Raw genomic sequence first — 27,155 nt, 5'->3', positions numbered from 1 at the left:
AACATGCAAGTTTTCTGTTTCTTCTGACATGTATTTCCTTTTCAGCTTTCTTCCAAGCCCACTTACAATACACATCCTGTGTCAGCTGTAGCTGTATAGTTGTATGTCATATGGAATCATTTCATGTAAGTAGCTTAAACAGTTAGTTACTGTATATCTTCATGAATTTAATTACTTTTAAAGTATAGCTTTGGAAATGAATTGTCCAAATTTGTTTCTGCGTTTTTCAGTCCAATAATCATTTGTATTATTCCGATTTTCACAGCTACGTTTACCTTCCAGTTCTGCAATTCTAAAAATGCATTCTGCAAAACATATTTATCATTTCTTACTAATGGGAGATGTTTCACACTCATAGCTGTCAAGACAAGGATGTAGATTTTTAAGCTAAGTGTAGACACCTAAAGTGAATTACTTTCAGAAGAAAATGAATGTGACCCAGGACAGTGTGAGTTTACGTGACACATACTTACTAATTCACAAGTTTTTTTTTTTTTTCTCTTTTTTTTGTTAAATTATTTCCAAACTAAATCCCAAGTTAGATGTTAAAATAATGCATTCCAGTTCACATAAAAATGGGAAAATGAAAAATGCAAACTTCATTTTAGTACTACCATAGGCGGCCTTAGGGGTATGCAGGGCCTAGGGCTGACCAACCTCACGCGGGGCCGGTTACGTCAAACGCTGTTACTGGTATGTATAAACTTGTGCATGAATTTAATAAAAATAATGTTAACATACACTGGATTTTCTCATTGCCAGTATTCAGCTAAATTTTTGCAAGATAACATGCAGACTTTATCAAAATATAGCAATGTAATCTATTAAAAAAGTGCAATTCATAATTCATGACAATACCACGACATTGCGAAATGCGATGTGGTGTCATGCAGAAATTAGCAATGCCTCATCTAGAAAAGAATACTCTAAGTCTTGATATGCAGGTTTTCATAGTCATAACTCACGTTGATGTCATGTCAGCCGGTTATCAGCTATACATATTTTTGTGCATTAATATTCGGACTATGGAATGTTTTCAAAGACATACAAGTACGGAATTTGACCTTGAAAAGGGGTTTTTAAAGGGTTCCTCTTAGAAGCATCTCAAATATATATATATATATATATATATATACAGTGGTGTGAAAAACTATTTGCCCCTTCCTGATTTCTTATTCTTTTGCATGTTTGTCACACAAAATGTTTCTGATCATCAAACACATTTAACCATTAGTCAAATATAACACAAGTAAACACAAAATGCAGTTTTTAAATGATGGTTTTTATTATTTAGGGAGAAAAAAAATCCAAACCTACATGGCCCTGTGTGAAAAAGTAATTGCCCCCTGAACCTAATAACTGTTTGGGCCACCCTTAGCAGCAATAACTGCAATCAAGTGTTTGCGATAACTTGCAATGAGTCTTTTACAGCGCTCTGGAGGAATTTTGGCCCACTCATCTTTGCAGAATTATTATAATTCAGCTTTATTTGAGGGTTTTCTAGCATGAACCGCCTTTTTAAGGTCATGCCATAGCATCTCAATTGGATTCAGGTCAGGACTTTGACTAGGCCACTCCAAAGTCTTCATTTTGTTTTCTTCAGCCATTCAGAGGTGGATTTGCTGGTGTGTTTTGGGTCATTGTCCTGTTGCAGCACCCAAAATCGCTTCAGCTTGAGTTGACGAACAGATGGCCGGACATTCTCCTTCAGGATTTTTGGTAGACAGTAGAATTCATGGTTCCATCTATCACAGCAAGCCTTCCAGGTCCTGAAGCAGCAAAACAACTCCAGACCATCACACTGCCACCACCATATTTTACTGTTGGTATGATGTTCTTTTTCTGAAATGCTGTGTTCCTTTTACGCCAGATGTAACGGGACATTTGCCTTCCAAAAAGTTCAACTTTTGTCTCCTATTTTGTCAACTATTTTCCCAAAAGTCTTGGCAATCATTGAGATGTTTCTTAGCAAAATTGAGACGAGCCCTAATGTTCTTTTTGCTTAACAGTGGTTTGCGTCCTGGAAATCTGCCATGCAGGCCATTTTTGCACAGTCTCATTCTTATGGTGGAGTCGTGAACACTGACCTTAATTGAGGCAAGTGAGGCCTGCAGTTCTTTAGACGTTGTCCTGGGGTCTTTTGTGACCTCTCGGATGAGTCGTCTCTGCGCTCTTGGGGTAATTTTGGTCGTCCGGCCACTCCTGAGAAGGTTCACCACTGTTCCATGTTTTTGCCATTTGTGGATAATGGCTCTCACTGTGGTTCGCTGGAGTCCCAAAGCTTTAGAAATGGCTTTATAACCTTTACCAGACTGATAGATCTCAATTACTTCTGTTCTCATTTGTTCCTGAATTTCTTTGGATCTTGGCATGATGTCTAGCTTTTGAGGTGCTTTTGGTCTACTTCTCTGTGTCAGGCAGCTCCTATTTAAGTGATTTCTTGATTGAAACAGGTGTGGCAGTAATCAGGCCTGGGGGTGGCTACGGAAATTGAACTCAGGTGTGATACACCACAGTTAGGTTATTTTTAACAAGGGGCAATTACTTTTTCACACAGGGCCATGCAGGTTTGGATTTTTTTCTCCCTAAATAATAAAAACCATCATTTAAAAACTGCATTTTGTGTTTACTTGTGTTATATTTGACTAATGGTTAAATGTGTTTGATGATCAGAAACATTTTGTGTGACAAACATGCAAAAGAATAAGAAATCAGGAAGGGGGCAAATAGTTTTTCACACCACTGTATATATGCTGGAGAATATAACTTGACAAATCCGCTTGAACGGGACACGTGGACCTGAAAAGCCGGGCCCCCTTAGGCACGGGGCCTGGGGCGTCGCACCACTTGCCACCCCCAAACACCACTCTTGAGTACTACAGTTTTTCTTTCATTTTATGTAAAGATGGGCTTGTCAGGTTAATCAATAATCATAAACTGGTCATACAAAAGTCTCGTGTATGTCTCCTGTGGTAGACTAGTGCCCCATCCAGGCTGTTCCTGCTTTCAGGCTGATGATACTGAACTGGACAAAAGGGGGTTCAATAATTGATGGACGGATAAATTATTGTAAGGAAAATATCATATAAGTATTATTGTTGTGTATTTTGTGAATGACTTAACCAAACGCAGTGTTTATCATCAGAATATATTAAAATTATTACCATGTATTTTTTTACAATTAGAACAATTAGAACAATTAGAACAATCTAGACGAGAACAGGCCATTCAGCCCAACAAAGCTCGCCAGTCCTATTCACTTGCTTCCTCCAAGAAAACATCAAGTCGAGTTTTGAAAGTCCCTAACGTCTTACTGTCTACCACACTACTTGGTAACTTATTCCAAGTGTCTATCGTTCTTTGTGTAAAGAAAAACTTCCTAATGTTTGTGCGAAATTTACCCTTAACAAGTTTCCAACTGTGTCCCCGTGTTCTTGATGAGCTCATTTTAAAATACAAGTCTCGATCCACTGTACTAATTCCCTTCATAATTTTAAACACTTCAATCATGTCACCTCTTAATCTTCTTTTGCTTAAACTGTAAAGGCCCAGCTCTTTTAATCTTTCCTCATAATTCAACCCCTGTAGACCTGGAATCAGCCTAGTCGCTCTTCTCTGGACCTTTTCTAGTGCTGCTATGTCCTTTTGTAGCCTGGAGACCAAAACTGCACACAGTACTCAAGATGAGGCCTCACCAGTGCATTATAAAGGTTGAGCATAACCTCCTTGGACTTGTACTCCACAGATCGTGCTATATAACCTAACATTCTGTTAGCCTTCTTAATGGCTTCTGAACACTGTTTGGAAGTTGATAGCTTGGAGTCCACTATGACTCCTAAATCCTTCTCATAAGGTGTACTCTCGATTTTTCGACCGCCCATTGTGTATTCAAACCTAATATTTTTACTTCCTATGTGTAATACTTTACATTTACTGACATTAAATTTCATCTGCCACAAATCTGCCCAAGCCTGTATGCTATCCAAGTCCTTCTGTAATGATATAACGGATTCCAAATTATCTGCTAATCCACCTATCTTGGTATCATCTGCAAACTTAACCAGCTTGTTACTTATATTCCTATCTAAATCATTTATATATATTAAAAATAGCAGCGGCCCTAGCACTGACCCCTGTGGAACACCACTCTTAACATCAGCCAGTTCTGATGAGGTTCCTCGCACCATCACCCTCTGCTTCCTGTGTCTGAGCCAATTCTGCACCCATCTAAAAACATCACCCTGAATTCCCACTTCTTTTAACTTGATGCCCAACCTCTCATGTGGCACCTTATCAAATGCTTTCTGAAAGTCCAGATAAATAATATCATAAGCTCCATTAGGTCACAGTGTCAGGAGTTGAACCACCAATCACATAGTTTACTGTCCACCACCCCAACCAAAAAGCCACATTGCTTGCCTCTACATGTGTGAATGTTCAGTTTATAGAATAACACATGCAGTCAGCTGCTCCTTTCAGTCACTACTTATTGTAGGCACATTAACTGATTTGGACACTAGCATTCAAGATTTTGGAGCCCTAATCAGTTTTGATAGGCATTTCTGGCACTTGCTAAGCATTGTTGCTCTTCTTCTGGGAACCAGAACCCTGCAGCTGCAGTTGCTACGCATTTGCTGGAAGCAATGAACCAGCTGTCTTCTACAAATTTACACCAAAGATTAACACAGAGTTGTTTCAATAATGCATCACACCATTTGCCTAACAACACCAATATGAACCATAATTCAGGAAGCCAGTACTTATTGGCTAATTTAATAAACCCCATCCACTTTTATACAAATGAGTTAACACATCTGTGCAATGGATCCTAAAAGTGTAATATTCTTTTACGGGTGGTTTGTAACTAATCTTAAGTTTATAGGATACATTAAATCTTGTTACTCAGCTGTTAAAATTCAGTGAAAAGTAAATTGCCTCTTTCATTGTGAGCTAGCACAGCATTATCTCTGGATTTTGATTAAAAGCCAATCAATTAAGAATTCCAAAAGCATAATGTCTCTAAGTAGCATAACGAGAACAAAAAAATATAACCATACCACAGTGGCGCATTTTGAAAAATAATTAAAAGCATTTATCTATCTATGTAGAAAAAGGTGGGTGAAAACTGGTCAAAATTTTAGAAATCGGGCTCTTTTAAAAATCAAAGACGTGAAAGAAAGGGCTAAATAAATGAGTAATGAAATTTGCAAAACATGCACAAATGTGCAATAAATCTTATCACCCTACATAATTGGCTGACTGAAACCCAAGAACCTGTAGCAGGAATTGTAAAATGACAGTCATATGGGTGAGTGCTCAGCAACTCTCTTGTGGCAGCCCCATGGCACTGATATGAGCCATGTAACTAAAATGTATAAAAAAGCAAAATATAAGGTACCACAATTGAAAATGTGTATCAAGGCAAAAAACAAACCATGTAGAAGCATTTACCTCCAGAGTTTAGAGACAGGATTCTGGTGAGGCACAGATCTGGGGAAGGCTATGAAAATACACAGTGGCATTCATAATTTTTAAATGGAATAAATCTTAAACAATTATGATTCTTCCTAGAGCTAAAACTAAGCCAAACTAAGTAACCAGGAAAGAAGGGCTATGGTAATAAAGGTGACCAAGAACCTAATCTCCAGAGAACCTGTGTGGAGGAACTTTCTGAAAGACAAACATTACTGCAACACTCCACCGACCTGGGCTTTATGTCAGAGTGGCCAGATAGAAGCTTCTCTTCAGTAAAAGACATATGGAAGCATGTTTAGAGTTTGTAAAAAGGCACCAGAAGAACTATCAAACTGTGAGAATCGCGATTCACTGGTCGGATGAAACCAAGATTACGGTTATGTCCAGAGAAAACCAGGCACCACTGAGTGATGCCATTACAACCGTGAAGCATGGTGGTGGCAGCATCTTGCTGTGGGGTTGTTTTTCAGTGTCAGAGACTGGAAGGCTAGACAGAGTTGAGGAAATTAAGCAAAATACAGAGAAAACATGCTCCAGAGCACTCTGGACCTCAGACTGGGCCAAAAGTTCACCTTCCAACAGGACAATGACCCTAAGCCCAAAGTAAAGACAACAGAGGAGTAGTTCGGGAACATCTGTGTGAGTGTCCATGAGCTGCACAGCTAAAGCCAGGACTTGCACCCAACCAAATATCTTTGGAGAGACTTGAAAATAGCTGTCCTGCCTCCTTACCCTCGCTTTTCCAGCTGTTGCCTCTTTGGCAGCTTTTGTTTCTCTCTCTCTGTGTCATGCTCTGTCTTCTTGAGATTTATTGTAAGAATTTACTATTTACTATAACCTCATCCATAGGGTTCTCTTTACCCTCTTAACATTTTGCTAACCAGAAATCCTTTTCTAATAGGTGAAAATTCTAAACGTCTGGAGGGGCATAGTGGTATTAACTGCCGCCTAACAGCTCAAGGAACTTTCATTCACTTCACAGACACCGGGGCACAACAAGCTGCTTTGAAGTGGGTATGAAAAGTGGAGTGATGTTCCTCAGACAGCAGCGTAGTTACAGGCAACCCTCTTGAAGAGACAGCATTGTACTTTAGCCTGCCTTTATAAAGCTAAGGTTAAAAAATCTCATATGAGAATAATATGAAATTTTGGAGGTCTCTTACAATAATGGGAACAATTCTGCAAAAATATACTGTATAAACCAGCATTAATTATTATAATATATAATATACTCACACATATGAAGTTATGTCATATAAATTAGGCAGACAGGGTCTGTGTCTTTTTTTAAGACTGTCACAGTCCTATCCCCAAGGCCAGTTTCTTCCAATATTCAAATACCATGCTACTCTAATTTGTCCGAAAATGGCACCCTAACCATGTATGTCATCTGCTTTACACTAGACAGTGCTGAGGTAGACTCTGGCTTTCTATGACTGTATATTATAAAAGTGGGTTCATATTACTGCAATGGTTTGTCCTTTATGCTGCTTTTTGAATGCCAATTTCCCTTAGGCAGCCTTATATGATTATTTTAAATATTAAACACCTGATGGAACCTGCAATGTGCTAGTACCTCATAGGCTTATGAACCTCACTGGGTTTCCTTCAAATTATTAAGGGTGACCTTCTCACATTAAAACCCTCAAAGGGGATGAAAATATTACATATGATGCCTTACTGTGAAATCTCATTTTAGTTTAATAGTAGAAATGGGTTGTTAGAGCTACAGAATAAAGTTGCACAGGATAAAGATCTAATATGGTTAAGCATTCACATGCTTTTTAGTTTTGTAGGCACAAGGCTGATGGTTTAATTCTTGCCTCCAACTCACTCTGTGATCTGGAGTAATTCATGAAACTATGCAATGGAGCAATTCTACAAATTGTATTTTAACCTCTTCTTGGATGGAACTATTAATTTCCAAGTTATACTTTAAAAGTAAACAGATTCCTGAAAGTTTAACAAACTGTTTAAACTGCAAACATGTTAACAGGTGTTCTCTCTCCCATGATATGGATCAATATGACATACTATAGAAAACTAACTATAAAAAGAAAAAATGCTATCAGTCTGTAATGCATATCACACTTGTTTATCTATTTACTAGTGGTCCAAGGTAAAGGTTGGTTTAATGCATAATTTAGTCCCTCATGCATTACTAATGTAATAATTATAATTGCTTACTAATTGAACCCCAAAATTGTATTTTGACAAGGCGTACAGTGACATAATGTATACTGCAGATTTAAAATGGCATTCTTCCTTAAACAGTGTAGGGCAATGGACAGAATAGTGATCATTCAGTCCACAAAACATAACAACTTATAGTAGAAAAATATTAAACAATTAATAATTTTCAAAAGTTAAAATGTGTTGGGATTGTCTCAAACGGTGGAAACACCATCATGAATTCATTTAGGCTTCTTATCAGGTTGCTAAATCTAATAGCTTGCAAAGGTCTTCAGATAAGATACCATAAACTAAATTAATGAATCTTTTGTAAAAGGAAGAAAAATATTTTTTCCATATGTTATTCTTTTTAATTGCCAGTATTGCCTATTTTATGCTCACTAAGAGCTAGCTGGTTAGGTAGGCACTCTGTTCTGTTCACACAGCACCCTTTCTGACTCTGTTGTAAAGACTCCTGATCCTTCTTCAGTTTTTCATGTTATTATTAAGCACCTGCTAATGATCTTAGGACCAAATGATGTTTTCATTTTTATTTCATTTCATTGTCAATATTACAGTCTTGTCAAGCCAGCAGGATGTTTTTGCTGCCAACATTTGTTTCTTTCATTTTGTGTGCCAACTGATTTGTGATGATTGGGCTAATCAAACTATTTGGCAAGTTTAGGGTTCAACCAGTTAAGAAACAAATGCTAAAATTTTGGATCAAACCCAGCACAGCAAAAAGACAAAAGGGGATGTTGTCACCTCAAGTAAACTGTGGTGCCGCCTAAATGTTGAGGAAAAGGATTTTTCTTTTTAACGTGCACCCTAAAAAAGGATCAGATAATGACACATACAACTAATTTTAATAATAAAAGCAACATATCCTTGTAGAGCAACGGTCAACTGCTCAATTCAATGTTACATTAAGTAAAAGATATAAGCAGGAACAATAAAAGCTTTTGAAGCTTTTGTAGTTGTCAGACAATCTTTTGCAGTAATCATCCATTAGTTATCATGATTCCAATCATTTGAGCTACTGAGAATTTCTTTACAAATATTTTTTATCACAGTCATCGTCATTTTATGATTTGTCTAATCAGCTATGGCTGTTTTACTGCAGTTATGGTGTGGCACTGATCTTTGTGTGTGATGTTTTACATCCTCTGCATATGTTTGTTTGAGAGAGGCAATGGGCATCATTTCTCCTCCAAGTTTATGAAAACTCCTGATAAATAAAATTTTCAGGATATTGAAGTTATATACAAAAAGTATTAAAAGGCAGATAGAAATCTCCAGGCTTAGTTTTTTTTTTAAATTTGGGTTTTGTTTGGGGCATTGTTACAGCATTCATTCCCTTGACTTCGTGATAAGGACTTCTGTCTGAATCAACCTTTGTCTGGTTAATTTCAGTACTGTCATTGCCGTGTCTATACTTTTTCTTTTTGTCCTTTAGGATGGGATTTCTTAATTCACCAAACAGATATACAGCAAAGTGCATTGCTGACAATTTTCATTTCATTTTGAGCTTGCATTGTATGTTTAGTAAGTGAATTGAATTTCCTAATTACAATAGTTATGGATATTCCACATATATTGTATTCATCACGCATTACAGTAACATTTAGAAATAACACCTTGAGTAATGAAGAGCAAGCCCTGCCAAGTTCGCTTCACTATGAGTTTGGCGTAATCTGTGAAATCTTCTTGAACTTTGCTTAACTCTGTTAAATGCACTGAAATTAGTGGGGTGGAAGAAAATGAAATAGTTTTGAGTGGGTTATATTGGTTCAGTGGTCTCTTAAGCATTACAGAGGGTTAGAGAAGCATCTACCAACTAAGCTAGGTCAATTATTGAGTCCACAAACTTGATCTAAATTCTAACAACAGTGGACACAAAGAACAAAAGATGCATATGGATCGATAACCACAAACAAAATACAACAAATGGCCACAAGACAAAAATGGTTAAAAAATAAGTAAGTACTGTCACACACGTGCGCATGGGAGGCAGCTAAAGGGCTTGAATGAGGGTAATTCAGAGCCAGACCGGGATGTGGCAGAGTGCACTGACTCTTTTTCTTGCTTTTCTGCATTCTGTTCATGGGAAATTCCGCCTGGTCCTGATGATGTCAATTCTGATTCGGACCCCTTTGATGTCACTTCCTTGTCTGAGCCTATGGATGAAAACCCTTCTGGTTCTGGCCCCTTTGAGGTCTCATCCTATACTGGCCGTTAAAAGACTCCACTTTTCCCCTATCCCCTTAGTTCTGTTTTGGATTCCGATTTGTGCACATCAGTGCTATCACTTTATTCAATTTTGCAGCAAGGAAATAATATATGGGTGGCTGCCCCAAACCTTTCTATGACTCTTTGTTGAGTTTGTGACTATATATATATATATATATATATATAATATATATATATATATATATATATATATATATATATACAGTGGTGTGAAAAACTATTTGCGCCCTTCCTGATTTCTTATTCTTTTGCATGTTTGTCACACAAAATGTTTCTGATCATCAAACACATTTAACCATTAGTCAAATATAACACAAGTCAACACAAAATGCAGTTTTTAAATGATGGTTTTTATTATTTAGGGAGAAAAAATCCAAACCTACACGGCCCTGTGTGAAAAAGTAATTGCCCCCTGAACCTAATAACTGGTTGGGCCACCCTTAGCAGCAATAACTGCAATCAAGCGTTTGCGATAACTTGCAATGAGACTTTTACAGCGCTCTGGAGGAATTTTGGCCCACTCATCTTTGCAGAATTGTTGTAATTCAGCTTTATTTGAGGGTTTTCTAGCATGAACCGCCTTTTTAAGGTCATGCCATAGCATCTCAATTGGATTCAGGTCAGGACTTTGACTAGGCCACTCCAAAGTCTTCATTTTGTTTTTCTTCAGCCATTCAGAGGTGGATTTGCTGGTGTGTTTTGGGTCATTGTCCTGTTGTAGCACCCAAGATCGCTTCAGCTTGAGTTGACGAACAGATGGCGGACATTCTCCTTCAGGATTTTTGGTAGACAGTAGAATTCATGGTTCCATCTATCACAGCAAGCCTTCCAGGTCCTGAAGCAGCAAAACAACCCCAGACCATCACACTACCACCACCATATTTTACTGTTGGTATGATGTTCTTTTTCTGAAATGCTGTGTTCCTTTTACGCCAGATGTAATGGGACATTTGCCTTCCAAAAAGTTCAACTTTTGTCTCATCAGTCCACAAGGTATTTTCCCAAAAGTCTTGGCAATTATTGAGATGTTTCTTAGCAAAATTGAGACGAGCCCTAATGTTCTTTTTGCTTAACAGTGGTTTGCGTCTTGGAAATCTGCCATGCAAGCCGTTTTTGCCCAGTCTCTTTCTTATGGTGGAGTCGTGAACACTAACCTTAATTGAGGCAAGTGAGGCCTGCAGTTCTTTAGACGTTGTCCTGGGGTCTTTTGTGACCTCTCGGATGAGTCGTCTCTGTGCTCTTGGGGTAATTTTGGTCGGCCGGCCACTCCTGGGAAGGTTCACCACTGTCCCATGTTTTTGCCATTTGTGGATAATGGCTCTCACTGTGGTCCCAAAGCTTTAGAAATGGCTTTATAACCTTTACCAGACTGATAGATCTCAATTACTTCTGTTCTCATTTGTTCCTGAATTTCTTTGGATCTTGGCATGATGTCTAGCTTTTGAGGTGCTTTTGGTCTACTTCTCTGTGTCAGGCAGCTCCTATTTAAGTGATTTCTTGATTTAAACAGATGTGGCAGTAATCAGGCCTGGGGGTGGCTACGGAAATTGAACTCAGGTGTGATACACCACAGTTAGGTTATTTTTAACAAGGGGGCAATTACTTTTTCACTCAGGGCCATGTAGGTTTGGATTTTTTTTCTCTCTAAATAATAAAAACCATCATTTAAAAACTGCATTTTGTGTTTACTTGTGTTATATTTGACTAATGGTTAAATGTGTTTGATGATCAGAAACATTTTATGTGACAAACATGCAAAAGAATAAGAAATCAGGAAGTGGGCAAATAGTTTTTCACACCACTATATATACATATATATATATATATATATATATATAATATATTTACACATAGATATCATTGCACTCACAGAGTTCCAATATTGTGGCACACATTGGCAATGCCACAAAATGGCTGCATGAGATTGGCTGGTTCTATTGTTTAAAGTTGCAAGTCAAGGCGCAGCTCAAACATTTTTTTATTTCCTATCTATCTATGCAGCTGCTTTTGCACTTTTTTCATCAAGAAGATAGAAACTTCTTGTAAATAGTAATAATCTTTTGTTATTATTATTATTATTATTTGTAAAATGACAGTCTCATATGAAGGTCTCATGTGTTTTCTGACTTGGGGAAGGGGAGGTCTCCTTTAAGGCATGTTTTGACTCGTAACTGTGGCACATGGATACTACATTCAGTCAGAATATGAAATTAGCCATGCTGCACTGCATTGCAGTTAATGAGTGAGTGAGCGCACACACACACACGGGTCAGTTGTATATATATCTGGTGGCAATACTATAATATTTTGATTATGCTAATATACCCCTCAAATGAAAATACAGCACTTTGTTTTTGCAAATCCAGTACTGATCAGGTCTTGACATCATGCATGAATGAAGCAGCTCGGGCAACTACCTTACAGTATGCATGCATGAAAGTTCTGCTCATTGCTATTACAGCTGTCGTATGCCACATTGGCCTTGGGGGGGAAAAAACTGTTTTTTTAAGCCTACCATCCAGTGAATTTCCTGGAAAATATTCAGTGAACAAGGTCACCACCATATAATTTATCATTTAGTAATTAGCAATGCCCTATATTTATAGTGTATGCATGTATACATGTATTCAAGCTGTGTATAAAAGCCTACTATTACTATTACTATTTAGATATGGGCATTTCAATCCACTTTACCGATTTAACTCTTTAAAACTACCCATTTTAAGTGAATCGATTCATTTGATTAGTTTGATTCATTTAGAGTTTGCTGTATATGAGAAGTCTGGACCGAGGTCCGCTCTGATCACATCGTAAGTATAAAATTTTATGATATGTACATGATATATACATATTGTGGAACGAGCCCCGGACACAGACATACGGACAATGTTTGGTCACCCAACACACACATTTTATTCATACTACTATATCTACAAGTTCGTGCACAACCCAGTGCTCGAGCACTAATCCCTCAAAGTCCAGGCCTTTTTCTTTAGTGCCTCTCTTCTTCAGGCCGCCTCCACTCTTCTCTGGCAAGACATTGTCCACTCCTCGCCCGACTCCAGCCATCGTATGGCGTATGGAGGGAGGCGGCCCCTTTTATAGCCACCCGGATGTGCTCCAGGTGTCCTCCACTAACCTTCTGCCAACACGTCCTTGTGTGGCGGAAGCACCGACTGTGTACCCAGAATCACTCCGGGTGTCCCCAATCCTCTTCCCCCCAGCACTTCCGGGTGTGGCGGAAGTGCTGAGGTCCAGGGCTCTACAGGCACCAGGGCGCCCTCTGTCGATGACCACGGGCCCCTACAGGGTTGAGCTTCCAAGCTCTGCACCCGTGGTCCCCCAAGAAACCAGGGCAGTCGCCCCCTCGTGGTCTGGAGGAGACGCAAACCCTCCTCCGGTCCTCTTGGGCATCCCGGCTGAATAGTAATTTAGAAATGTATTAATTATATATAAATATATGATAATTCATATGCCATTTTCCATATACAAAGCATAGTAACACATTTAAGATATATAATCTATACAAGACGTTTTGTTACAAAATCAAATAAATGAGAATTGTGCAACTCATAATGATTCAATAATGAATGAAATGAGCAATAATCTTTAGACTGATTTTTGAATAGTGAATCAAATGAACTAGAAACGTAATCAAGAGGCTCAGGTTGTGACTCATTCATGTATCAAACCAATGAGAATCGTTACACTGATGAGTCTAGACTCAATATTCAGGCAGTTCTGTGCATGTGCTTTAAACATCTACAAAATGTGAAATGAAAGGTGATGACGACATCACACAGGACACGCATGAACTCCTGTTGAGCTCCACTGAATTGATTCATTCATGCTCATGGATCGGTTCATGTGTTTCAGTGAAAAGGGTCATTCAAAAAGAGTGAATCATTCATCACTATTGCAATTAGTATTTAGTAATGCATTGTTATACAACCATCAGATTTTTTCACTGCTTCAACCAATTTCTCAACCATATGGATCCTTATTGTACTCATGCAATTGTTGAGTGTGTGATGAATTTTGATTAATCTGTCTGTATCACTTTTGCATATTATTTAGTACTTCACATGCAAATCCACATTGACATCTATTTGATGAACGCACTGCATAATGCACCTAGACTATGTGTCCTTCTTTGTAAAATTCTCAGTAATTCTTTTTTGTTAAACTTTCTTAATACACCATTTTCTGTTTCTGTGAAATATGTTCTATTAGTCTTCCATTTTAAAAAGACATTGAGATCTAATCCTCCAGCCACATTAGCCATCGTTATAGACTACCAGCATTCTTAATTCTGTTTTACTTCTTGGTATCCTGCCATTTTGCCACTGCTTCATTGTCAAGCGAATAGTTAGACCAATAAAAAGTGAAGTACGAAATATTGGAAGCCTTTGTAATCAAAGCTATTTAATCTGCTTCTATGTACTTTTAGTTGTGGATTTTAGTGTGTACAGTGCGCACGATATTGTGTAATGTCTAGGAAAGAGATTGCAGTAAGCTGGACCAAGTGTTTAAAATTGTGACTTCACTTGTTATTACTGACCATGATGTTCTAGGGCTAATTATAACTTTTGCTGTATAAAGTAAAACTGGCAAGATGATACAAAGTGACAACATCAGCATTTATTATACAATTTAGAAAATATTTCCAGTTCACAATTTTAGTGTTAAAATTTATTCTTGTTAGGTTTTTTCAGTCTTTAGGGACAGTTGGATGTTCATACAAATCCACAAAAATATAACAAATACACATTATAAAATAGAAACTAATGGCAGGAATGTAGTTTTTTATGATTAGTAGATATCTGTCAACACTCTTACTAAATCTGTGTCTTTCTGAAACTTATAATTTAATCAAGAAATATGACATGACTGACACTTTGAATGAGATGGCTGAATCCCTGCTTTTTTCCTAATACACATGTGTTAGTTATTACTGTAGGCCACAACTGATATAACTCCTTACATAGACACAAAACATGCCTTTATTTAATCACTGTGTATCGTCTTGTCTATCACTCTCTCTACCTGTTCAGCTCTTTTCCTGTCATATTTCCTTTCTAACCTGAGGGGATACATTCCAGCTAGTGATGACACAAATAAGTTGTTTCCATGCAGAGATGTTTTACCAGTTTTCATAGCTCATAAATGATTGTATTTGTCATGTAAAATAAAAAATGTTTTTCTGTCAAATAAAAAGATTTTATTATTAAGACTAAGTAAAAAAAAAAACACTTTCTTTAGGCAGTATTTTTTAAAATGATGCTCTAAGGTTTTCAAATGTATAATCAGTAATGTGTACAATTTATTTAATTTCACAAAAATCAGATCAAATTTTCTTGATGCACTCATTCAAAATTAAAAAAATAAAGTAATGCAAATCTCAATTCATTTAGTTATTTTCTGAACAGGGGTCCCTTTATAGGGTGGTGAGGAATTAAAAACTGCACCAGCAGATTGGAACACAGAGCAGTAACCAGTCTTTACAGAGTTTTGTACTCATCCATCCGTAATGGACCATAATGTTTTAATTATCCTGTGTGTTTTTGGAATGGTGGAGAAATCCAGATTACCTGGACAGATACTCAAAAGGACATGGGGATGATAAATAAATTACTTCCAAGCAGAGAGTATAATATCCAAGTGCTGTCCCACCCAAAAGCCCAGTAAATAAACAATTTCTTTGTAATGTAATTTCTGTATCCACAGGGTACCAATCAAAGCCATGCAGTAATTTAATTAATTTGCTTTCTAAATAAATTAAAATGTAGTGTTGCTAGTGTATTGAAACACCATAATGGTATTTTAGAGCAGCATTTAAATATCACACAGTATCTCAGCATAGTTACAGGGACACCCCATCATTGCAAAAGCATATCAGCTGCAAATGGGCTTTTTAACACTAACAGTAATGCGAATAAGGTGTGAAATTCTTCCAGGAAGAAGGTAGAGAATTCAGCAATGCAGTGGCTTCACCAGTCGACATTTCCCACTTTAATTGACATGTAAAAATGAGCTTTAGGAGTAAAGTAGTATCACTGGCTGATTTGAAACTTCTATGGCACACATTCAAGTAAGCATGGATCAGTGTCACTTTGCTGAAACATCGACATCTTATTTAGTTGATCCCTGCACTTTCTGAGAACAAATCAAAAAACAACTTTCTTTATTATGGATGTGCCTACTAAAGTGGCCATCTAGTGTACCTGCATTTCTAAAGACAGTTTTAATGGATTTTAAAATGATTTATTGCTAACCCTGAAAATACAATATAAGAGTAATTCCAATGAATGTAGTCATTCCAAGGAGCAGCAGCAGAACCACCAATCACATGGTGAGTGAGGTTCTGAAAGTCCTCAAAAATGGAAGCACAAGCATCCATGAGACCAATTCTGATCAAGAAATTATATTTAAAACCTTATCTCATCATGTTGAAATTAATATGCTCACATTAGCCAGATTCCATAGCTCAGAATCCTAGAATTTTTGACTATGAAAGTTAAAGATATTGCAGGTAAAATATTTTCTATCACTGAAAATAGGTTGAATTTAAAAAAGATGACATTGCTACATGGATATTGAATGTTAACTCTAGTGACATATGTTTCAGACAATCTGAAGTATTAAAAAGGCACTTCATGTCTATTTGTATTCAAGCTAAAAGAAAATGTCTAACAACCCGGGTATTATTGTAGTGACCTGACACACAAATGGCAGTACACATGCAAATATAAATGTGAAACAACATCTCTCTCCCAAAAAAAGCTTTATAAACTAGTGGCAAGTATCTCCATCATTACGATCATCATTAAATTATAAAAAGATAAAAAAGATAAAACAAAAGTAAAAAATTATTAACACATTACTGACACTTCTTCCAATATGTCAGAAGCATATTCCAAAAGCACTTCTGGGTTAAACGGATGAAGGCAGGAAACTCAGAGGTCCCTCAAGTGGCTTCTTAATTACCTAACAGGGCTGTCTGTCAATGCAGCTTTGCAGATATGATGCCGGAGGCGTGCTGCCACCTAGTGGACGAGGGGAACATAGTGTCCTGGCTGGAAGCTCTTAGCTGCCACTCCTTTATATTAGCTACTCAGCTGGGGAAAAGTAACACCAGCCATACCTGCCAAGTCTTCTGTCTGTCCACCATCTCCTTTAAACAATATTAACTTTCATCACATGCTTGCTGTATTTACCAAGTAATACTACTTGAATTGTGTATGTGATTAATTTTTAGGGCGGCACGGTGGCGCAGTGGTAGCGCTGCTGCCTCGCAGTTAGGATACCTAGGTTCGCTTCCCGGGTCCTCCCTGCGTGGAGTTTGCATGTTCTCCCCGTGTCTGCGTGGGTTTCCTCCCACAGTCCAAAGACATGCAGGTTAGGTGGATTAGCGATTCTAAATTGGCCCTAGTGTGTGCTTGGTGTGTTTGTGTGTGTCCTGTGTTGGCTGGGATTGGCTCCAGCAGACGCCCGTGACCCAGTGTTTGGATTCAGCGGGTTGGAAGATGGATTGATTAATTTTTAAGTTGTGGCAAAGTTTAAGATTTTTTTCTGATATACATTTTTACAAGGTGTTAAATAGTACCTTCTGGTGTTTTAAAGTAGAGAGGATGTAAATATTACTGTTATATGTATTTATTAATACTGTGTTTTGTAATTTTTGTGATTCCATTTCACTTTCTGCACTTTCTGTGACATTTCGTGAGAATGTTTCTAACATGCAGTTGTTGGTTGTTAGGGAGCAGGTCTTCCAGAAGTCGCACTATGTGACATTATTCCTGTGATGCTTGATAAAGAAGGCTCCATAGTCCATGCAGAATCCAAGATTGTGGATACATATTTAAAAGAGACTTCTTTATGGTATTCTGAATATATTGCAATTTTGACCCTTTGCAAAGAATCCTTGACAGTGAACTAGCTTAACATTTCAGTTTTATTGACCATTAATTTCGATTTTTGACTAGCAGCTGTTTCATCTTCTAGTGCTTTAAACCATTTATTGTATATACTCAAAGATAAGTTCTCCCGCTGAGAAGTCGGGAGTTGATTTTACCGTATAATTTCTGGTATTTTATAATGTCGGTCAGAAAACTCAAGCTATTGGTCCAAGAGATTATTATATGCTAACGCTCACCTGAGAGAGTAACCACGAAGCACAATGCCTTTTTTTTCTATGTGGGTGCGGCAATGCACTGTATCAGCGCATGCTCCTAACCTCTCTCTCTCTCTATTGTGCCTACGTGATCACACGGTAATACCCAAACTATTCCAAAGCAACTTTTGCACTGATTTGTGTTTTTTGTATCTCACATCTGCATACACCTTTATCATAAGAGCATCCCTTATCAATGATGGAGCATTCAATCAGAAGAAAATATGAAGCTGGTTTTAAATTAAAAGTCGTTGAAGTTGCGAAAGAAATTGGTAACTGCACCTGAGTAACTGATGCAAGATTGAAGGAGGCAAGAAGATGTATTTCTGAATGGGCACATAAGTCGGGGTCTGATTTTATGATCAATTTTTCGGGTTTCAAGACCTGACTTATACGTGAGTATATACGGTAATTCTGTGACTTGCCTATTTCATCTTGTGCATGACATTAACTGCCTTATTAATATAAAACAGGATAATAGTTATATGTGTTTAAAACTGAAGAAATAATAATAATGATTGTAATTGCATGATGTTTTGTGCTTTTGTTGTATTTCATTTTTTCAAATTATATTTGCAGTTATCATATAGCATGTTGAAATAATAATAAGAAGAGTGCTTCCTAAGTAGAAAGTGAAAATGAAAATTAAACTTGAAACTGAAAATTTCGCCTTCCTCTCCTGAATTTACAGTAGTAGGTGTTCACTCTTGCTGAAATACACATTATTCACCAGAATGGGCACTGCCTATTAATCCACTCTCGTTCTCCATTTTGTATACAAAACTTTTTTGTCAGTGAGCTGCTCGAAAGGTAGGTAGTGCCCCTCTACGCATTTCAAATTCTCTACTTGTCCCAGTTACTCAGTTACTTCACAATGTGTGGCTTAGCCGATGAGGAGTTGCTTCTTCTGTAAGAATGTATTGTAATAACTTATCATTTCAAAACATCCTCCATTTTTTCACTTGCTTCCTTTTTTATTTGCTTTAACTTTCGAAAAACCAAATTATTTAGAAGGTAATGTTTCGAAAGAAATTCAATAGACGTTGAAAATCTAACCGTTTAAATGTTTTAATAAAAAGTAATTGCAGGGTAACGTTTCATATAATTTGTACAAATAAAATTCATTTTATTGTTACATACCTGAGAAGTCTCAGGTGACTCTGACAACATGCACAGATTTTATAAAAATGTAATACATATGCACATATATTCTCTGAACCCTCTTGGTTCATTTCAGCTTTCAAAGTTATCTGGAGCAGGCTTGACACAAGACATTTAACTTTAACAAAATGGCATAGCATCCACATTTATGGAATGTAGGAAAGCACAAAAGTACCTGATGAAAACCATGTGGACACAAGGAAAACTCAACGCAGACTGCTGTTAGGTCTTGTTCTGTAGAGGTCTGAGACAACAGAACTAACCACTATCCTGCCTAAATATAAGACAGTAGGAATGAAACACAATGCATGATGAAATATACGTATCAGTAGATGGATTACATAAACATACTTATATACAAAGAATCACAAAACAAGAGAGAGAGCAACTTACAAATAATACTTCAATAAATCACAACTGAACTGCCCCACAGGAATCAACAGCTGAAAGGCCATGGCGCTCAGCATAGTACTGGTACTCATTAACTTGCAGGTTAAAATTTCTTTAAATGCTGATCTTCAAAGATTGGTTATTGAATAAAACAAAAAACTGTATAGTGCATGACACTTGGGACTGAAAATTGAACAGAGTATAGATCTTCTTTCTTTCTCCATTCTATCGGTCACTAACTGGCAGACACCCAATGAAAGTAGATACAATTAACCAAAGTAATGGCCTTGTCCCCTAAGTAACAAATTCAGAAATCCACTTTTTTACTCTTCATGTAAGATGCAAAGTCTTTATTTCATTATTATTATTATTATTATTATTATTATTATTATTATTATTTTTTTTTTTTTAAATTGGTTAACATTTCTAAGTTTTCTTCCTAAATCCACCTTAAAAGCACTCCAGTCCTGTCATTTTGGATCTTCTGAAATTGTGGTTTTGATGACATGCATGTATTTTTCAAATTTTTCAGTACTCATAACAGAAATATAGTGTTACTACATACAATTACATTTCAACTGGCAATTTCTCTCAATTTTAATATATCCTTAACCTACAATCAGTACATTTGAGGTTCATTATGCAGATTCTTCCAAAAACCAGTCATAAGTGCAGGGCTCTAACTATCTCTGTATCTTACCAGTACATTCAGGCATCTGTGAGGGTTAACTTGAAGGGCTTTCAAGTCAGTATAGATCTATTGAAAAGCTCATAAACATGAAAGGTGACAAAATTAAAAAATCTACTGCATCCTACCTTCATCAAGGCCTACAAGTAATGTCATAATTGTTAAAAATTCTTGGCGCTCTTTAATTATTGATGACTGATTTGGCATTGATACAGCAAATAAGCTAAATGTATTGCAGCCCTTTATTCATGTTGTAGCTTTTGCATCTTCTCAGATAATCAGCATATTCAAACAATAGGCTGGTATATCCTGGCCGAACTGTTTATCAAAGTTCACCTTAAATATACAACTGTGTGTTTATGATATTCATTATTCAAAAATGTGCTAAAGTCTAAAAAGTTACACAATAGCAGAGATAGGAATTTAACCAGTAATAACTGCATTTTAAATGAAGCCAATAGAACTATAGTAGTCCAGGGAGTTATAATCATGAAACTACACAAGAAGCACCTCCAAATATGTGGCTATATTTTGTGCCGCAGTATTCAGCATTGTTCCCTAACAGTTACAAAAGACCCCAGCCTGGTCACTGACTGCATGGATTGTAATTGTTCTTCCTCTGGGATTTTTCTCTCACAACCCCATCAAGTTGACAGCCCACCACCTGTTTCATTTCAGGCTTCTGCCTAACTGTTTTATATTTTTATTTTTATACAAATAATCAACACAAGATACATATGTTCCAGTCATTTATTATAAGAGTCATGGAAAAGTGAAGCTTGGGATCAGGTTAATAAAGTTTCATAAGATACTTGGTTTAAGGTAGACGAATGGATTGATTCCATTATCTTACCTCCAGCACTCAGTTCCACATGCAGTTTTATCATATACAAAAAAGAGTAACACTATGCAGATTTTTATCTAAAAAACTTAAGTATTTATCTATTTTATTATTTCTAGGCTTTATATGGATTGCTGTAAGATGCTTCAGTATATTAAGTTTATAATGGAGTTAAAAGCGTGTGCTTTGGAGGAAGAGATAATTGTATTAAGTTAATAAGAACAAAATATTTTCAAACCCACTTAATCCAAAGCAGGTTCACAAAGAGCAAGGGTGCAAAGCAGGGATGTCATAGGGCCCACTAATGCACAGATCCACACTAGTGTGATTTGTGCCATTCGCAGAAGAAGAAAGGCAATTCTTTCTTGTCCAGAGACATTTTCCTGGATTAATTAATTAATTAATTAATAATACTGATGCTCTGTGTGAGAAAGGTCAGAGCCGACTATACTTTCTTAAAAGGTTCTTAATAAGATGCTGCAGATGTTCTACCAGAAGGTTGTGGCGAGTGCCCTCTTCTACGTGGTGGTGTGCTGGGGAGGCAGCATAAAGATTACTGGACACCTCACGCTTGGATAAACTTGTTAAGAAGGCAGGCTGTATTGTAGGAGTAAAGTTGGACAGTTTAACATCTGTAGCAGAGCGTTAAGCAAACTCCTATCAATCATGAAGAATCCACTGCATCCACTGAACAGTGTCATCTCCAGGAAGAGGAGTAGCTTCAGTGACAGACTTTTGTCACTGTCCTGCTCCACTGACAGACTGAGAAAATCATTCTTCCCCACACCTGTGGGGCTAAACGCTAACATTACTCAAAGTTATTGTTTTTACATGCATTTTTATTACTATTTAATTTAATATTGTTTTTTGTATCAGTATACTGCTGCTGGATTATGTGAATTTCCCCTTGAGATTAATAAAGTATCTATTTATCTATCTATCTTATACTCTTATAATATTATTTATATAACACACCCTACTAAAAAAAATATTGGGAGAGTGCATATCCTCAACTAGGATAAGGTGGTTGTTATAGTAAGTAATATGTGGAGGAATAATTTGGCAGTGGCGACTTTCAGTGTATGGAGATTTCCTGTGGGAGGAACACAGTAATGTGGACAATGGTTCATTTTAGTACATCTTTGTGTGGAAAATTTGCAGCTTGTCACATTTTTTTAAAAAATGAACTGCACTCTGAGAGCCATAAATAAAACTAACTTTACTGTTGTGGTATGGATTACAAGGTTTGCGTAGCAGCAGAAAAGAACACTGGTAGACACGGAAGTGTGATTATGGCTTTATGAGGCTATATTCCTTATTCTCCACCCAAAAAACAACCTTTAAATCCACAAAAAGCTCTTAATTGCTTTCAGCTTTCATAAATGTGAAATCGCCCATGAAAGGAATTTTGGTGTCAGCTTCGCAAAACTGTATGTGAATTGAAAGTTGTCTGTTTAATCAGCAAAACACCATTCAAAACTAAATTGGAATTGGCAATTTATCTAACCTGCACATCTTTGGGATGTGGAACATAAATCAGATCACTCATTTTAAAACCCGTAGAGATGCAGGGAGAACGTTTAACTTGACACAGACAGAGATGGGCGCCGGATTCAAGCCCAAAACGCTGGATCTTTGAGGCAGCATTAGTACTTTTGGGCTGTCGTGCAGCCCAAGAAAACAAACAGTTCACCTGTCAGTCCTAGTGTGTGCTTTAATTAATTAGACTAGAAGTTCAATACCTATAATGGCTGCTTGGTGATTTATATATCAAAACATAAAATACATGATTAAAAAACACGGTACTTACAATTGTACTAATAACATTGCTGAATAAAAAATCTAGGTACATGCATTAATTCCTTTATTCTTGGAATAAAAAGAATGAACACTATATTACATTTTATGCGGGTTATTTTTAATACTCATTCTTAAAAAAAATAACAGATGTATGGGTCTTTATGGAACCACAGAGGTAAGATGTAAATTTACTTCCTCCCTTTGAAAATTTGAATTGGTGGCTGTGATGGCCATAGAGAGACCAGAGCTAAATTAATAATGAGAATAAAATCTATTCTATTCTTGAATTCCTTTTTGCATGACATCAAATCAAAAGTATGCTAAAATGAAAATTTCACACTAAAGAATGATGTTCTTACACATAAAGCTGATTTTACAGACAATTAAAACATTCCATATACAGTGTAGTTGCAGTCTTTAAATGTCATTAAATCTTATTTAGGCAACAATTTTTACGGACTTTTTAATTAAAATATATTTCTAGTAAGGTGAATCTAAGCAAAGAATAGGAAATTTCAGTTTTTATATTAGATTACATTATCAAAGCAAGGCAGAAGCTGAAGTATGCTTATAAAGTATAGGAAAGACGTGTTCCACACAAACTCATAATTATGTGGGATATACTTCAGTTAACAAACTTCTAAGTTTACTCTTATATTGCTTCAATTTTATGTTGTAATAATAAGGAGAGACAGTAGAGAGTGTTGGGGCACCTATGGGTAAACCAGGTATAAATGGTTTTTAAAAAGCAAACAAAATGTGATTAATAGCGTTAATAAAGGCGTCTTTCAGACAGGAGTCTGGTTTTGGTTGTGGAGCATGCACTGGTACAGCATGTTCCACCCACCACAGAAGGAAACAACTTAGGATCCTGGTTGGCAACCCCTCCAAGGCAGACACGCAGTCCTGACCCACCCTCTGGAAATGACCATCTATCTGCCACCGCCAGGTGTTAAGTGAGTTTCCCCTTGGCCTTGTCCGACCGCTCAGGTTATCACGCCACATGGCTGTAAGTGCCATAACTGACCCTCCCTTACAATGCAGGTAATGTGCCTCATTTAGGACAACATGAGCAACCACTCATTCGACACAAAGTCAAACTAGTGGTACCCAATGATTCTCTGAAGAGGCACAGTACCGAAGAAGTCCAGTCTTCATCTGTGGTCACTGGATAGCATCCATGTCTTACAACCATATATTCTGACTGATCAAAACAATGGCAGAGTTGACTTCCGGTAGAAAGGGACGGGTCCAGGCAGATGGACACCAGAAGTGATGTCAGTGATGGAAAAACCGTCAGTCTTCTGGTCTGCAGAGGGAGGAAAAGAGAAGGCATCATCACACAGTGCCAACCTCTGGAGCGGCGGAGAATTACTACCACCAAAGCCCTTAAACTGCTCCCTATGCACACACGCACATGACAATGTCTAATTCATTTTCATGACATAAAATATTAATCATATACAGGAGATACTACTGTCAGTAGTGTGATCACTGGACCGCCTATATAGGAAAACAGTTAAAGAGAAGACAAGGAGGAGTGGAGCATCAAGCCATAGGGGTAATGTGTATGTCTGCTCTGAATATACAGTACCAACAGTGTCACGAATATTAAGAAAAACAGGAATCCCATTACTCTCTGCCTGCCAGTGCATCAATGAAAAGTGAGTCTATCCTGTCAAGAAAGGAGATTGACAACCTTGAAGAAAGTAGCTAACTCATTACCACTGCTCATGCATAAAGATTCACATGTACTTGTGCATTCTCATTTTGCAGTTTACCTGACTAATAATTTTGATTTGTGCCAGCAGATTTTTTCTGCCGAAAAAAGGAGCAACATTGAGGTTTGCCATTTACCATAAACTAATTTTAATGTAGCAGGCAGGTTTAAGAATAAAAAAGTAAAAACATACACATGGAATAGAGACAGTGCAGATCATGGCTGTGCACATATGGCTGAAATGGCATATTTTAAGTGATGACCTTTTAGGGATGGATATTGGACTAGGCAGGATCAATTGACTTTACCATTGTACTCTTGCAGAAGTCAGATCCATTATGTCCTGTAATGATTGACAAAATCTGAAATCTATGGTAACGGTGACTATGACTTAGTCTGGGCTCGATAACCTGGCCCCAGTACCCAACCCAAAATATGAAGAAGCCAAGATCAGCAAGTAAAGCCCAATATGCCATACTGCACTATCTTCTTCCTCTGGTCGAAGCTATAAATTATAAATGGACTTGGAGACATTCCAGATTTACATTTAAAAACAAAGAAATAAATGACAAGATAGAACAGAGGAAAAGTATGTAAATGTAAAATTGTCATTAGATTGGGTGGTTTGAGAAAAACAGTTACTTGAAATGCTAAGTAATAAAGATAAAAGACTGTAATGAGTATAGTTTCTAACCAAAAGTACATCAGTATTAAAATATATACATACACACATACATTAATATATACATACCATTAAAATTAGTTTAATTGTAAAGCCTGTTTTAAAGAGCTGATTGTCTTCCTTTTAGAAAAAATAGTTTTATATTGATAAGACAGAAAACCAGGTATTTAAGAAAAAACATAATTTACTTACTGGACTCCAAACGTGGCACCATAAAAACAATTAAAAAAAATGAAATATAAAAAAATAGACTAGTTTTGAAGGTCCCTAAATGTCTATTGTCTACCAGATTAATTTGTAAATATATGTGTGTGTGTATATTATACAAAAATGATGGCATGAGTATTTTTTAGAAGTAAAAGCTATTAAAAGTTTACAAAACGGAGAAGACAAAATATAAAGTAAAAAGGTGTGGAAGCAGAACATCTTGAAGTTCTGTCTACGTGGCAGGTGGCTCAGCACTTTCCTACCTCAATAGTACAACAAAGCAATCCGTCTCTCACCTCCTATTTCTTTGTCTTTTCATGTGTAACTCAATCTCTTCCTCCCTCATCTAAAACTTTGTCTACTCCAAACTCTAACACAACGATTCAATGGCATCAAGGATGACTTTAGTACCCAATGTGGTGTCACGATTTAATCTTTAAAATCTGTAGCTGTTGTGGGGAAATTTTGCCTCAGCATTTTCAAACTCAAAACAAGTATAATTTTGTTGATTATCTGTTGTTATGATTCAATGTTTTTTTATTAATTTTGTCTGAGCTGAAGAATTTTTTGTCTAAGAACATTGCATTTTTTGTTATAGTTTTGAGTTAAAAGGAATTTAGTTGACTTAAGAACTTGTTATTTCAATTTTCGGTATGTTTTTTGTTAATTGGTTATGTCATTTTGAGGGGTGTTTGCTGTTATGCAGCAACCTGCTGCTGGGGAGTGCAGTATCCGAAGTAACGCTGTGTGTCATCATTGGCACAACAGTAGTTAAAACAGCTTCACACATCATTTGTTGCCCAAGCTTATAGACATTCTGTATAATAATGGTGTTTTATTTACAATTCTTAGTTACAGCCTTTTGACTAGGCAATTTGAACTTTGTGCCACATTTATCAGTTTGGTTTTGAACCAAAAAGAAACTAATTTTTAACTTTTTTTGTTGTTGGTTCGCAATCATTTTGTCTTCCTGGTATCAGCCCTTGCTTTTGTTCTTCAGATTTATGATTCCTCTCCTGACCCATTTTGCTCTTTATGATGGTTCAATGTGTGAAGTTTACATGCCTCTCTTGAATCTACAGTATGTGGATTTTCTGAGTCCTTCTGCTTCCTTATACATTGTAATATTCAATATGAATGAATATGTATGAGTATATGAATCTTTTGATATACACTGGATGGATTGGCTTCTGATCCATGGACTAGATAAAATTAGATTAGATTAAAATTCGTAATACCAAGGGGAAATTTAGATGCATACAACAGCAAAAATATAAAAAAAAACAAAGATTGAGACTTACCAGACAAACAATAAAATCAATAGATAAATAAATAAATGTATATTGTGCAGAAATAACAAAATGAATACAAGTAAACTTAAAAGAGTATGAATTTGCAGAAATAGCAAAATGAATACAAGTGAATTTAAAGGGTATTTTTAGTCTGGGATATTGAGAGGAAGTACTGAATTGCCTGACAGCACCGGGCAGAAAAGACTCCAAAGTCACGTCTTAGAATGTGTGGAGGAATGAGACTATGGCTAAAAGTCCTTCAATAGACCACCTCCTTGTGGGGATGGAGGGGATTTTTCATGAT

This window comes from Polypterus senegalus, chromosome 2, assembly GCF_016835505.1.
Source record: "Polypterus senegalus isolate Bchr_013 chromosome 2, ASM1683550v1, whole genome shotgun sequence".
NCBI classification, from domain to species: Eukaryota; Metazoa; Chordata; class Cladistia; order Polypteriformes; family Polypteridae; genus Polypterus; species Polypterus senegalus.
Note: the sequence above shows the minus strand (reverse complement) of the source record.